We start from the raw sequence: 14,077 nt of genomic DNA on the forward strand, positions 1-14,077 counted from the left end.
TTGGTGCCAATTATCTAATCTAATGTAATCTAATCTAACCAATATAATATGTCATATTTATTATAAATAGATTATATTACATATTAAACATTACATAGTACATAGTACATAATACAATCCATTATATTATGTATTTTTAAATGTAAGCTGTAGCAATGTATACAAGGGGCTAATCTTTAAGTCTGGCATGTTTGTCAAATCTGGTATTACCATTCTTCTGGTTTATTGTAAGAAATCTTTGGCAGATGTTTTCCACCAAAATTTAAATGCAAAGTTAAAGATTCCAATAAAGCTTATTCTTAGCAGTTATTTCCATTATTGAAATTCATATTCTTCTAAAGCACTGAGTGCCCTGACCTATTCTGTTTTTTAAGGAACCTGTGGAATGCTCTGTATTACTTATACAATGTAATTAAATTCCTTTCAATTTATCAATTTGTGGTGGCTTAAAAGAAGATGGTATAATCCACCTTATTGCTTTTGTTGCATACTCACTATTTACATTTTTGTGCAAAATCTCATTATTCAGACTGCTGCTTGAATAACTTTGAAGTCTGTTGTATCTTATTAGCAATGCCACTCATTATGCAGGGTATGATGACTAATGGAAAGCCTTTGCCTCACAGCTCTAGGAGATATAGATTTTCTTATCATAAGCTAGTGTTCAGACATGAAATGATAATGGAATAATAATTAATGAAAAACTTAATTACAATTTCCTTTCAAGGATCATCACCAGTTTGCTTTTATTTAGGCTTTGTTATCATGTTGTATGTGGATGTTTCCTTCCAAAGGTACATAGTTGCAAATGACAAATAAGAAGAGTTTCAAAACCAAGACATTTATATGAATGACACAAAGTTAACATTGGTGAGAAACCTCTGAGAAAGATTTCAAAAATGTATTCTGTGGCAGCTCTATTTGCCAGTTCTTTGGATTGCCACTACACCTATGTTCCCTAACATGCAGATCAATATAGTCCAATTACCTCAGAAAACATCAGCAACTGAATGCAGCTATCAGTAAACTGTCAAGGAAGAGCTCTTTAGAGTGAAAGCCATGATATAAAACTAGGCAAAAGAGAGGACTCCTTATCTCCTCATGGGACAATAATTGTTCTTAGCAATTAACTGCAAATTGAGAAGTAACGTCATCACCCTTTGTAGTGGTCTTGGATCAGCAAGTTAGATCTGCATCCCAAGAATACATCTAGCTTCATTATTTTAATATTTATTTAAATCTCTACAAACATAAATCCTAACAATAATGTTTCAGACAGACTCAAGATACAGAAAATGTTCGTTTTGTTTAGAGGCCTTTTTTTCTCCCATCAGGGTGCCATTCAAGAATGAATGGTGAGAAATTAACTTTCTTGGGGTAGTATGCTCATATTCACTTTTTATGTAGCTCAGCTTAAATTTCTTCCAATTTTAGGGGACCTTACATCAGGTGGTATTTGTTACTCTTCCCGTTTGACAATCCTCATCCTCCATCATCACACCCAAACCCTGTTTGATAGTTGAAGATGCAGAGTTGCAGAAAAAGTAATTTGTTCATTAAAAAAATGTTAATAGTATATTTTGCTCTATTTATGTGGAAAAATACATGCCTACAAGGTGAGCCATACACAAATGTTAATAAAGAAAAAAACTAGAAATAAACACATATATGTATGTTCTCGAACAGAAATCATATGTATGATTTCTCCATACCAGATACATAAGGATTTCAACGGAGACACAACATACGCTCCTGAGGAAAAAAAAAAAAAAAAAAATTCCCTAAAAAGTTAATCATAAATTCCTAATCCATCAAGTTTGTAACAGAGTATGAAAATAAATGTTTCGAGCTGAGTTTCACAGCATTTAGTGTTTCAGCTCTGTGAGACTATTGAATTTTGCCAAAATATATCTAGTTTACATCATTATAAATAGCTCCTTCTTAATAAAACAGGTAATTTCAAGTTTGTTTCTGTTGTTATATATTGAAGTTTTTGATTAATAGCTGTTTTACACACAAAACATTTAGAAAATTAGCCATCCCTCTACAAAAAAAAGCATCATTAAACGTTTTTAAAAATCATGCTCCCTTGTAGAATTGGTATACATGTAGTTTATGAACTATTTCTAAACTTAAAATGAAAAACCGTATTAAGATGTCAAAGAAAAAATGAAAGACATACTTAAAAGGCACTGAGCTAAAAAGAGGCTATTTTTAGCTTAAAGGAAGTACATACGTATCATGCTCTGTACCACACTTTAATCATTACCCTCATCAGGATGACAGGTGATGCCAGGATAATAAATAAAGTCTCTGATTAGAAATGAAATTGCTACGACAGAACTTAAAGGCCATAAAGCCTTCCAATTCCCCTCCTCTCTTTTACATACATTCTTCCTCTTCCTCCACAATAAACTGTCTATTCATTCAAATTCAAGGATACATTGTAGGGAAGAATCAGTAAAGATCAACATCAGAAACCAAACCAAACCAAAATAAAATATACAGCTGTCAATATAAAATTTTCTAGCCATAAAGTGAACCTAAGGAGAAGTAGTCAACTGTGCTATTGACGGCATACACAGTAATACCTTTTGTCAATACCAGTTGCTTTTGTTTTACCAAAATAATGAAGAAATGAGATACCCGCTCTGTCTTACAGGTCCAGATTCTAAATCAGGAAATGAAACAATAACTTAAAACACACACTGCGGATTTACTTCTTAGTTGTAGAGGAGAACAGTCCAGCTATTATACTAGTACTGTAGCCAGAAAAGTAACCAGCCACGTATGTCCCATTTCCAGGAAGCAAAATGCAATTTCAAGGATATTCTAGTAGTAGCAAGTCCAAACAAACGTGTCTCAAATTATGCTTCTGTGGCCATGTTGTTTATGACTTAACTACATTTCGAGTATCAATAAGTGCACTTTGAACAATCATGCGACATTTAATTAACTAACAATAACCATTATTTATGTGCAAATTCAATAGTCATTGGAGAAATAATTTAATTTGAAGTGTTACCATGTTATCTGTATCGATTTGACTAACAATCTTAACTTTGTATTATATTAGTCCTTGCCATATAAATTAACAACAGTAGGATTTGATATAAGCACAACATGTAGACTACTGCAGAAGCTGAGTACAAAGCCCACCTTCTTCTTTAAACTGCAATTAATGAAAAATACTTCTTCAGTTTCTCAGATTTTGCCTTCAGGAAGGCCTGAAGTCTGAAATATCTGAAAGTCCCAATGGGTTAGAAAAGATTTAAAATGTATTGGGCATCTTTGATCTAAGGTGTGGGCTTTTCCGCCTATACTGCAGAGTTGCTTCGCATATTAATTACATTTACAGCCCTTTGCAAATGCATTTAAAGATTACTCTTATCCGCAGTTTAGGGATGGAGAAATGAAATCACGACGAACTGAAATTATGTGCCCCACTGATCAATAATGACAAAACCACAGAAGATAAGTCCTTCTACTGCATGCTAACCACTTAAATGCATCAAAGCCAGTGACAAACAGGGATGCATGACAGTCCTACAGGGGCCTGAGTACTCAGCCAAGCTGCAGCATGGCAGCCTGGAAGAACTGTTCTAACAAATTCCATGGTAAGATCTGTTTGCATCCTTTCATTTCGCTGATATGGACTCCTGTAATCTCTGAAGCAAATCTCTCCTAAAATAATTGTCTTCCCTCTCAGTGTATCTTACAGTACCCTCCTCTCTCCCGAGTATTTATGCAAATGATGACTTGAGGGGCAGAAGAAAGCAGAGATTTTCCAATGCCCTCATTCTTTTCTGCCTGGATGACATTTTTAGCCAGCAAAGCGTGGCCTGTAATAGGGAAGAGGGTCTGTCTTACTCAGTTCTGTTTTACTCCACCTGTTTCATCAAGCTCAGTTCCAGAGAATTCAAGCTGATTTTTGAATGCTCTCTCAAATGCTAAGCAAGTCACTGTGCAACTTTCTTACATTCTAGTCTTCATACACATAAAAATCAGTAGTATTTATTAGATGACCTAAAGCTGCATGACTTTGTCTGGTTTTGTTGCTATGGTACTTTATATTTAAAGTGTTTTAGTTGACTTGAGTGCAGAGGTTGTACCCTTCCTGGCAATAGCATTCTACAGCCAAATATATAGAGTTATAATGATATTATTTCCAATCATTAGCCTATTTTTCCCTTTCTTAATATCGCTCTGCTATTATACTTAAACTATTATAGCTTAAACTGTTAAATTAGTATCTTCAGCATTTCTACATGCCTCAGAAGAACAGTTCTTATAACTGTATACCAAATACTGTCACCTATCAGAATGCAGCATAATTATTTCAGTCTGGTTCCCTGACTTTCTTGTTCTTTTTCTGTTACATTTACTTATTCTACGGCTACATGGCAAAATATTATTATTACCCTCTCTCATAATGTCTTGAATCTAGGCGTACAGTCCAAAAATGTATTGTGTTTCTTCTTTTCATGGCATACTCATTAGAATGTAATTTGCTGTCCACTGCTGGGACGAACATTAACAGTTAATAATTTGTCCAGTCCTTTTAATAGCTTAGAACTATGGGAGATACAGATTTGATTTACATGCATTTGTTGACTGCTGAGAAAAACTGAATTACTGCCATTGTTAATACATATGAATTACAACTGAAGTGGAATTAAGGGAAGAATCAAAGTTGAACATAATGCCACTGTCCTTTGTGTTCCATTATTTGATTTCATTTTGTACTTGATGCTTAGTCAGGAATCTAAAATGGCTGCAGATGATTCAGTGGCTTTTGTGCAACTGGCTGGGCTAATATCACCTCTATTTTTTTATTTCAATAAATGAGGCTAAAACAATTCAATTTTTTTAGCCAAGCTGCTGCAAAGAGACTTTGTCAAGTAGCAGCAGATATTCCTAGGCAAATAATTAAGAGCTAGTACCTTTCCACAAAGGTGTACTTGGCCACAGATGTGTCATTTTGTGCACTGTTGACTGCATTTATTTGCTATAACTTTGCAGTCTCTTATTAGAAAGACATATTACTTTTCAAACTACATCTACTCTAAATTAGTGGAGAGCAGGTCTCTGAAACTTGGAAAGTTGCCCAGAGAGAACACAATGCACAAAGCTGTAAGTTGTTCAAGAAATGGTACCAGAAGTTAGAATATGTTCTTGATGAAGCTGTAAAATTCAACTGGTAGACTTCTCAAAATAAGACTTTATCCTCCTGTTTAGTGATGAGTGGGGTGATTACCACTTCCATCTGTTGTATTGTACAGAAATAAACTTCAAAAAGAAAGCTCTTAACCTGTTTGTTTTTGCTGAAATGAAAATACCAATTCAGCAACTTACATTTTGGAAACAAGTCTCCAGTAGTCATAATATTTTTCAGATGCCAGATGGCCTGCTCTCCTGGTCTGCACGTCAGAATAACTACATGCTTGTATTTCTTAATGTATCATTTTAGGGTAGAAAATGAATATGTAAAATCATTAAAATGAGAAGCCCTGAGATGAAACCTTAATTCTACTGAACTCAGGGACAATTCTGCCATTGACTTCAAGAGTGTTATATTTTCATCACTGCTGTATCCCAGAGGTGAAAATACATCTGTTTAATTTTGACGATGACATTTCAAGACAGACAGATTGTTTCCTCATATTATTGTTTCCGTATACAGTCCTTAGGAACAGAGAGTGGTGTATGGAAGCATTTTAGGACAGTAAACAATGACATGTTAGAAGTGGCAAATCTAAATCTTTTTTGGACTATTATTTTGAGTGACACATTTTATAATGCCTTTTTTTTTTCATCTGTAAAAATACATACTGCTTTCCTCATATTTACAGGTTGGTACACATACAACATAAAATTGTTAGCCTGTAAAAAGCAGGTGCTTTAAAAGCTTTCTGAAACAAAAGTTTCATTTTAAATGTTTCTTTAACAACTTCTTGGAAGTGAGTTATCATAACCCACTCACCTGATAAAATGTGGTGTTTTGGATGTGGTTACAAATGTACACAGATTTCACCTAAATTTGAAGGTCCCTAAAGAACAGTGCAATGAAAATAAATGTGCAAGTTTCATAGGTAGTCAACAGAGTAAGACAGAGATGCCTTTGAAAACTGCTTGAAGTAATTGCTGTCTGCCTACCTTGGGAACCTAAACTTAAAAGCTGAAGCTTCCCTTTTATAGGATATCAAAACCATATCCATAGATTATAATGATACTAGAAGTATTCACTATAGAAAATTCACTACATTCCTAGACTTTAATGAGAAAGTTAGGTAGATGGGATCTTTTTCCAGGATTGCACCTTTGGAAAAATGGTTTGCAAGCTCTGCCATGTTTCCGCTTCTGAAAATTAATGTTACTAACAGTAACCACTAAATGGGTAAGAATTTATGGAAGTAAATACTAATTGGTTTAGCTAGTGCCAAGCCCACCTGCCTGTGATGTTACTTCATTGACTTAAACGGATACAGCTTTCCCCTTTCTTATGTATGACACAAAGATTGTGTAAAAGTATTACTAGATCAGAATGGTCCTACCAATTATTCCTATGAGTGAGTTGACTGGAGTTAGACATGTTTGGACTGACAGCATGTGACATGTACCAAAACACAAAGATCTCCATGAGATTAATGTTGCTAGTACAACATTAATCATTATATGGGGCATGCATTTGAAAAACATATGCATCTGACACTAAACTCATTCAAAACAACAACCATTTTACTGCTGACTCCAAAAGGACTAGAATCTGGACTAATCAGTTATACAATGAACTCTTGTCATTTTAACCTATTCTTTCAGCTAATAAGACAGTATTAGACAACTATTGTCCACATTTTATTGTTGTGCTACACTGATACTGTCTGGCTTGTCATGCTGATGTAGCATTGAAGATGAGCTGAAGAGTGACTCTTGTATATTTATAAAGAATTCCGTGGCTAACTTTGCTCTAAATTGGGCATGTAATGAATGCATTACTGCAAAGCAGGGAAATAAAACCTATTATAGGCTAGAAATGAATCATCGCAATGGCAAATAATTTTCTAAGCTGCAGTATTTTCCCTGTTATTGCTTTGCTTTAAACTTTGGTGAAAAGCAATTACTTTATTCTTTCTCTTTACTTTTATTACTGGTGATTCTTATGCTAATTTCCCCCTCTATATTTGATTTGATTTTGAAAAGCTTTTTGGAATTTAAGATTAAATTGAATTGGTGATACTGCCCTGCCATCTTTACCTCCTACCTTTCTTCTTCCCATCCCCCACTCTGAGATCTGAAGAATTCTTAAGAAACAAATAGAGCAAACTCAAAGCTATCACATTTTAAACTGTTTCTTGTTCTAGATAAATGAGACAAGTCAGTGTCCTCAAAACATCAGAATAATAAAAGTAATTTTTTTGCAATTCTTTTTTTCTTAGTGATAAGCTTGCTATCAATTTAATAGTCTGAAGAAACAAAAGTTCCCTGCATTTGAAAAATTTTACCTATATGAATTTTTTCCCCTTGAAGAATAGCACACCTTCTGCATTGAACTGAAATGTGTTCACTTGTGGTACTTTTGTTGTTCTATGCCAGTATAAAACATGTAAATGTTTTCCTTGCAATGAAATTAGTAAACAGAATGTGCTACTTTTTAGATACACCAAGAATCACTTCAAGTAAACAAAAAATAAAAATCTGAAATCAGACAGCTTACAATTCTAGCCACAACCCTAGAGGTAATTTTTCAACCATTCATTTTTTTCTTGGACTTAACTGTTTTGGTTTTTTTTTTTAAATATTTATTATCAAAAGTCACTAATAGGGCACAGAACTACTGAAGATTTACTTTGCTTATTACTTACAGCATAACATACAGTGTGAGGATTCATATGGCTTAGCACTTTTAGATGAAAGGTTACAACCCATGGGACTGAAAAGTGGTCTTAATATTTAAATGCTGAGGCTTTGTGTTATTTTTTCATTTGTATTCAATGAATTTGAATTAAATTTCAAGACTGAAACCCACATGATTTTGATCAGCACGTCCTTTTAAATTCTACTCCCAGAATGCATTTAACTGAATAAAAAATTGCGAACAATGATATACTATTGCTTATAGCTTTAAAAACAATATGCATGAAAGTATTGATTTGAATTTTAAATCTTACAGCTATCAAGATTGTTATAAGTATCCTGTGACTGAAATATTCCATCTCCTGAAGTCAAATTAGAAACAGGCCACTATGCTTAACTGAACTCTCCTTTTTGACCTACATTCCCAGGTCCTTCCTTTGCACCTAACTGAAGAGCATAAATTAAGGACAGAGTTCTCCAAGGTCCCCTCTGTTGTCAAAAGGGAAAGATCTCTAAGTGCAGATCTAGAAAATTATCTGTATTGTGATCTTTGTATCAGTTATAGTTAGGCGAGATTAAACCTCAGCTTGCTTTAAAACAAATTAATTAATTGCAGTTAACACATTTGCATTCTTTCCCTGCTTTTATGAGAGACTATGCCTCCAAAACTGGAGTTGCTGATGTAATGTACAGCTCCAGCATGGGGCCTTTTGCTACTCAAGTTTCTGGAAAAGTAAAAGATGCTCGGGGAAACCATATTCATCATTGGTGATCTTGTGTATATAGAAAGAATGCCTGCTAGAGAGCTAATATAAGTGCATTCTTACTTGCTGTGCTTTCCATGTATCTTTCACGTCACTTTTACAATTGATCCCATAGAAAGATTAAAGATTATGCCAACTTGTTAAACGCTCAGCTGTATTTAATTAACTACCAAGGCTAGATAGGCTCTATTTCAGCATGCAGGTATGCTACAAAGGCTTTTGCGTATTTCCTGAAAAGTCATTTCAATGCAGTTGCTTTCCTGCATGAAGTCTGCATAATATTCCTACAATGACTGCAAGGATGCTCTCAATGTCCCTACTTCAGGAAGATCAAATGACACAGAACCAGAAATGGAAATTATACTTTTCCTAAAGTCGGGTCAACCATAGAGGCAATATTTTCTAAAACCCATAAAATGTTACAGGGAAGTAATGAAATACTTTTCCTGTAGGCTTGAGGGCAATCTTTGATGTAAGCAAATACAAAAATGTCCTAAAAAAAAAAAAAGAATTTGAAAAAGCTCCTTGTTTTTCTACCCTTCCCCGAACTCTGGCCTGGGACACCATGTACTCTTTATGCTTATAATGACAGCAAACACTGAGCTTTCATTCAATTTATTTTGGAAAATTTAGGACAAAAGAAAAATTCAGATCTTTTGCATAGGCTTTAGGCAATTGTGTGTACTTTATTTCAGAACAGACATTGCAGGTTAGCTGGAAAATTACAGGAACAATGATTGTCTCATGGTCACAAGAAAGAAGTGCCACATCTTTTCATTCTTAATCTGATGGAGCTTAAGTGAATTACAAATTTTAAAAAAATCTGTTAAAATTATTTATCTAAAAAAGCCCAAGAACATAGGTAAGGCTTTAATTTTTATGTCTTTGAAAGCTCTGAAAATACAGCTATAGCTAGGCAATCACCATGGTGAGAAAGAGAAATAGCTATTTAATATTTCAAGAACTACTGCCAATTAAAAATCAGAGAGTAATTTTTTGTTTATATTAACAGAAATTTCTTTAAAACCTCACTGTTTGCTTAAAGATTAAATAAAAGACATCATTGTGACTGGCAACGAGCCATGGGATGAGTGATTTGAAATAGATATCTATTCTGGCCACTGATTTAATAAAAAGGTAAATTAACATCTAACAATCCTCTTAACAGCTTATTTTCATAAAAACTCTGCAGCACTAATGACTTGATTATGTTCTAATAAAATGCTATATTTATTGCATAATCCAGCAAATTAAACATGTAGTTTTCCATAAAACAGGCTTTTAAAATGTATGTATTTATCTCTGAGTAATGTTGGAAACTTGTTTAAATACTGAAATAACTGAAGTGTAGCAAAAGTATCCTTCTAATATACTAAATTTAGCTTTGGTCTTATGATTTGGATGAATAAGAGTAGTTCTTTTTGTTAAGTTTTTCGCATGCTAAGCCACCACTTTCAGGTTGTTTTTCAAGAGTTTGAATAGTAGTACTGTAATTCTTATTTGCAGTTTCACCACTGAATAAATGTGTGCACTGAACACTCTTGTAAAACTAATCAGAGTCTTGATTAATGTTTGTCACTGTGCTGGGCGACACAGAGTTTTTATTCTATTTATGGCTGTGTTGCAAAAGATGCATTCCTTTTGACTGGATAAGTCTTCTGTTAAACATATGGCAAAAACTGAAAAGAGAGACCTGTAAGAGGAGCAGAGGGTTGAGGAAAGCCATGTGACCAGTTTCTGGAAGGCCACCTGAGCAGTAGAAGACAAAATTGTTCAAGAAAGCTGGCCATCATCTGTAACTGATTCCACATCAAATACTCTCTTTAGGAAATCCAAGGAAGAGGGAAGACTGAATTACTGAGTGCTTTCACAATTTTGTGCCAGTTTCAAACTTTGCAATTTTTGTCCATTAGTTGTTGGACTCTCCGTTTGTTGCTTCCATTTTGTGCCTTCTTTATCAGCATTCACTGTTCATAGCTTTTTATGGAGTTTTACCTGCTTCTTAATACCTGAGATCACAACTGGGATAGGCCTAGTAAATTCCAGTTACTGCATCTGAGGCCAATAATCGTATACTGAGATTTGTTGTTCATCTGGAGTTTTTGCTGTCATTTTTAGACTAATGGAGACATTCAAGGTGCTGAGTAAGATCACAAGAAACCATGGAACTGTTTTTATTAGCTTTATTTATTAGCTTGTTCTGGCTAAAATTAGAAGCACTAAACTGCAGCTAACTTTCTGAGTTGATACCATCACATATGGTTTAGGCGATCCTCGTGGTATAAAACCAGAGACTTCAATTTTTCTGAGTTGTTCTAAGCAGCTGGATCAATAGAATGTTGTAACTGAAGGGTTCTATTTTGTATGTAGCATTTTAGTTGCATTCGAAGTCTGAAGAGCCATTATTAACATTTCATTCTAAAGAAGCAATTATTCCACCATAGATGGATGAGCAGATTGGAGAACAAGGTCCTTTCTAATTTGATTGCACATGATGTACTCTGTGATTATGTTTTGTTCAGCAAGGCATTCAACCAGGCATTAATAAGAATTCCTACTTGTTTTTAGATCCTAACTAAGAGTGCAGTCTTGTATTCTAAATTTTAGAGGAACTTAACCTGTACAAAATGAGAAGCACTCTTGTGTCATTTCCAGTGGTGTGGAATTACATTTAGACTCATAATTTTTGCTTTATTGCAAGTTGTGCCCTTATTAAGATATACAGGATTAGGAGTGCATACCTTTTACTAGCGGTAGCTGCAGAACAGAATCCTCTCTCTCCCCTTCTCTCTCCTTCCCTCTCTGTCTTTTTCCCTCTCCTTACCCCATAAGTTAAGAAGTCCCCCACAGTTAAGAGTCAGAGGTTAACAAATTTTGCTTTGCTGCGTCAGTAGTGCATGCCAGTAAACGTTTGCTCTGCTGTACTTCACTTTAGCTGTTACAATAAACAAAATCCTTTCCTAGAAAAAGCTTTCTGAAAAGACTTAGGACATTTTTATATATCATTTGAACAGATTTTCAGAATGACTAGGAGAATATGTAGAATCTTAGGGAAATAGTTCTTAACTACAGGCTGGTAAAATAGTTTTTTAAAAGGCACATAATACGTACATGTGCATTTTTTTAATATATGACATTTAATCTTGTACATTTGAGCATGGTACATGGAATAGCTAATTCCCAACTTGCCTTGCCTTATAATTGAGTCATAGTTTTAGAAAATAGTAAAATCATAGTAAATCTGTTATTCTGACTTGACATTATGTTTCAGAAGATGATTTATCATTGAGAATTAAGCAGCAGTGCTGCTGTCCTTCAAGGACAAATGTATTTAATTCACAGACCTACTAGAAACCTTATGTTTAAAGTTACACAAAAGCAGGCATTGTAGCAGGTAAGGAGTTAATGTGTAAAATATTAATGGCCCTAAGGTTTCTTTCTGTCAACAACATATAGGCTATCCTTTTGAAACCTTTCAATTGTAAATAGTAGTTCTGACATGAAGGGTAATTTAGACTAGGCATCATGCACTGTCTTTACTTTTCTTTGCACTTTAAGTCTTTGAATGCTAGGGGCTGTACAAGTAGAACAGAGAGAGATTACAGGAGAAATTTTCAAAGGCATAAAGAGTTCTTAAGGACCTAGCTCCTATTCAAAATCAATGAGAGCTGGACACCTAATTAGCATAGGTACTTTGAAAATCTCCCACTACTTCTCTTTTATGCAAGTTCCTTGCTATGGAAACAGTACTGAACTAGAAGTTTAATTGGGAAACACTGTGCTGACTGTGACTAGGAAACAGAGGTGAGGAAGTGGATTAACTCCATATTTCAAGGCCAAAAATTTGTCTCAGACATGTTTAATGCACTTGCTGCTTGAAATCAAAATAAAAATCTTCACCAGCATGCACACTCTTAATTGTCTTTGTCTCCTTGAATTTCAAGATATGGACCATGAAGATGACTCATCTCTGGAAATTAGGGTATTTTTTTTCAGCAATATTTCTTTGTTTTATTGCATGTTATCTTGATGTTATTGTTGCTTACATACAATAATGTAAAGGAACATATCTGTGTTTAGAGGGGACTACAGATTCAGCTTGCCTGTGCTATGACTGATAAAGGGTTTTTTTGATAGGCAAAAGCCATGTCTGATCTGATTTTACAAGGTAACAGTTACAAGTAAGTGGATGATCATTGCCTTCCCACCACCCTCTCTACTCTCTCAAGTTTGAACCAAGACCAAGGAATGATTGGCAAGCCAGAAAACTGCATCTTCATTAACTTCCAAAATGTAAACGCAAGTGCTAGCTAAAACTATTACACCTTGGAAGATAGAAGTTGGGGACAGGAGAACAGAGGACTGCAGTTTTTATCAAAGATGTTCTGGTGGGACCTGTTGTATGTGTATCTGTGTTATTGTATTATCTACATTCATAAACCAATTTTCTTCAGAGTTTTGGATACGACTGGCCTTAGAACATTCATTTTTCATGCTCATTGCTATTTTCCTAACCATTATCCTATGCTATTTCATAAATGACATTCCACTGAATTATTATAATCCAATACACATTGTATGCCACCTAAATAAGTCTGGCCCACTGCAATCATTAATCTGTTTATTTCAGTCTAACATTTTAAGTCTTTTTCATTTTCCAAGTCAGGTTCTCAGTTACTGAGGCTCTGATTTCTCAAATGACTTATATGGTTGGTGAGAGAAGATCTTTGTATAACCACTTAAAATTACATAAAATATTTTATTTCCATTATTTCTTCTTCTCCTAATAAATGAGCATCAGCAAGATCACCTGACACTAATAAAAGGAAGCTTATCCAAACATTGTATCATTTTGACATATGCTTTGAAAAAGCACTCCATTTCCTCCCTTTAGGAGACCCTTTACTTGAGAGGTCAGGATGAAACTGATCTAATCAGAAAGGGCCAGTTCAAGGTCTCTTTAGCTGTAGGTCTCATTACTGAGCTTGCAGAGTTACATAGGACTTACTTAAATAGTAGCCAGGTTTTAAAGCTTTCCTTTAGACACTAAGATGATGTATATAAATACTCTGAGGCATAACAAAGTTATACTTGTACGTAATTAGTGAAAATCATTAGGTCTTAGAAGAAGAGGGTATGTCCATTTTGGTGTGTCAGATGTTTAATCATTCTTCAACCTTAGGCTGTTCATGCTTTCTTTGTGCCCTTGTTTAGAACAATATTCTCTAATCACTGTGGTTGCTAGAAAAAAATCTTGTAAAAGAAGAGGCAGTTGAAGGTAAAATAGAAGTTAAAAATAGATAAGGCACATGGACTACAGAAGACTGGATTAAAGGTTACTAATGCTCATGCACAAATGGAATATTTCAGAAAAGAAACAGGAGTGGTCACAATGATGCATACCATGCAGAGCAAAAGTCTTTTACAGAACCGACTTAACTGGAATCTGTGGGAAGATG

The sequence above is a fragment of the Buteo buteo genome, chromosome 1, assembly GCF_964188355.1.
Source record: "Buteo buteo chromosome 1, bButBut1.hap1.1, whole genome shotgun sequence".
Lineage (NCBI taxonomy): Eukaryota > Metazoa > Chordata > Aves > Accipitriformes > Accipitridae > Buteo > Buteo buteo.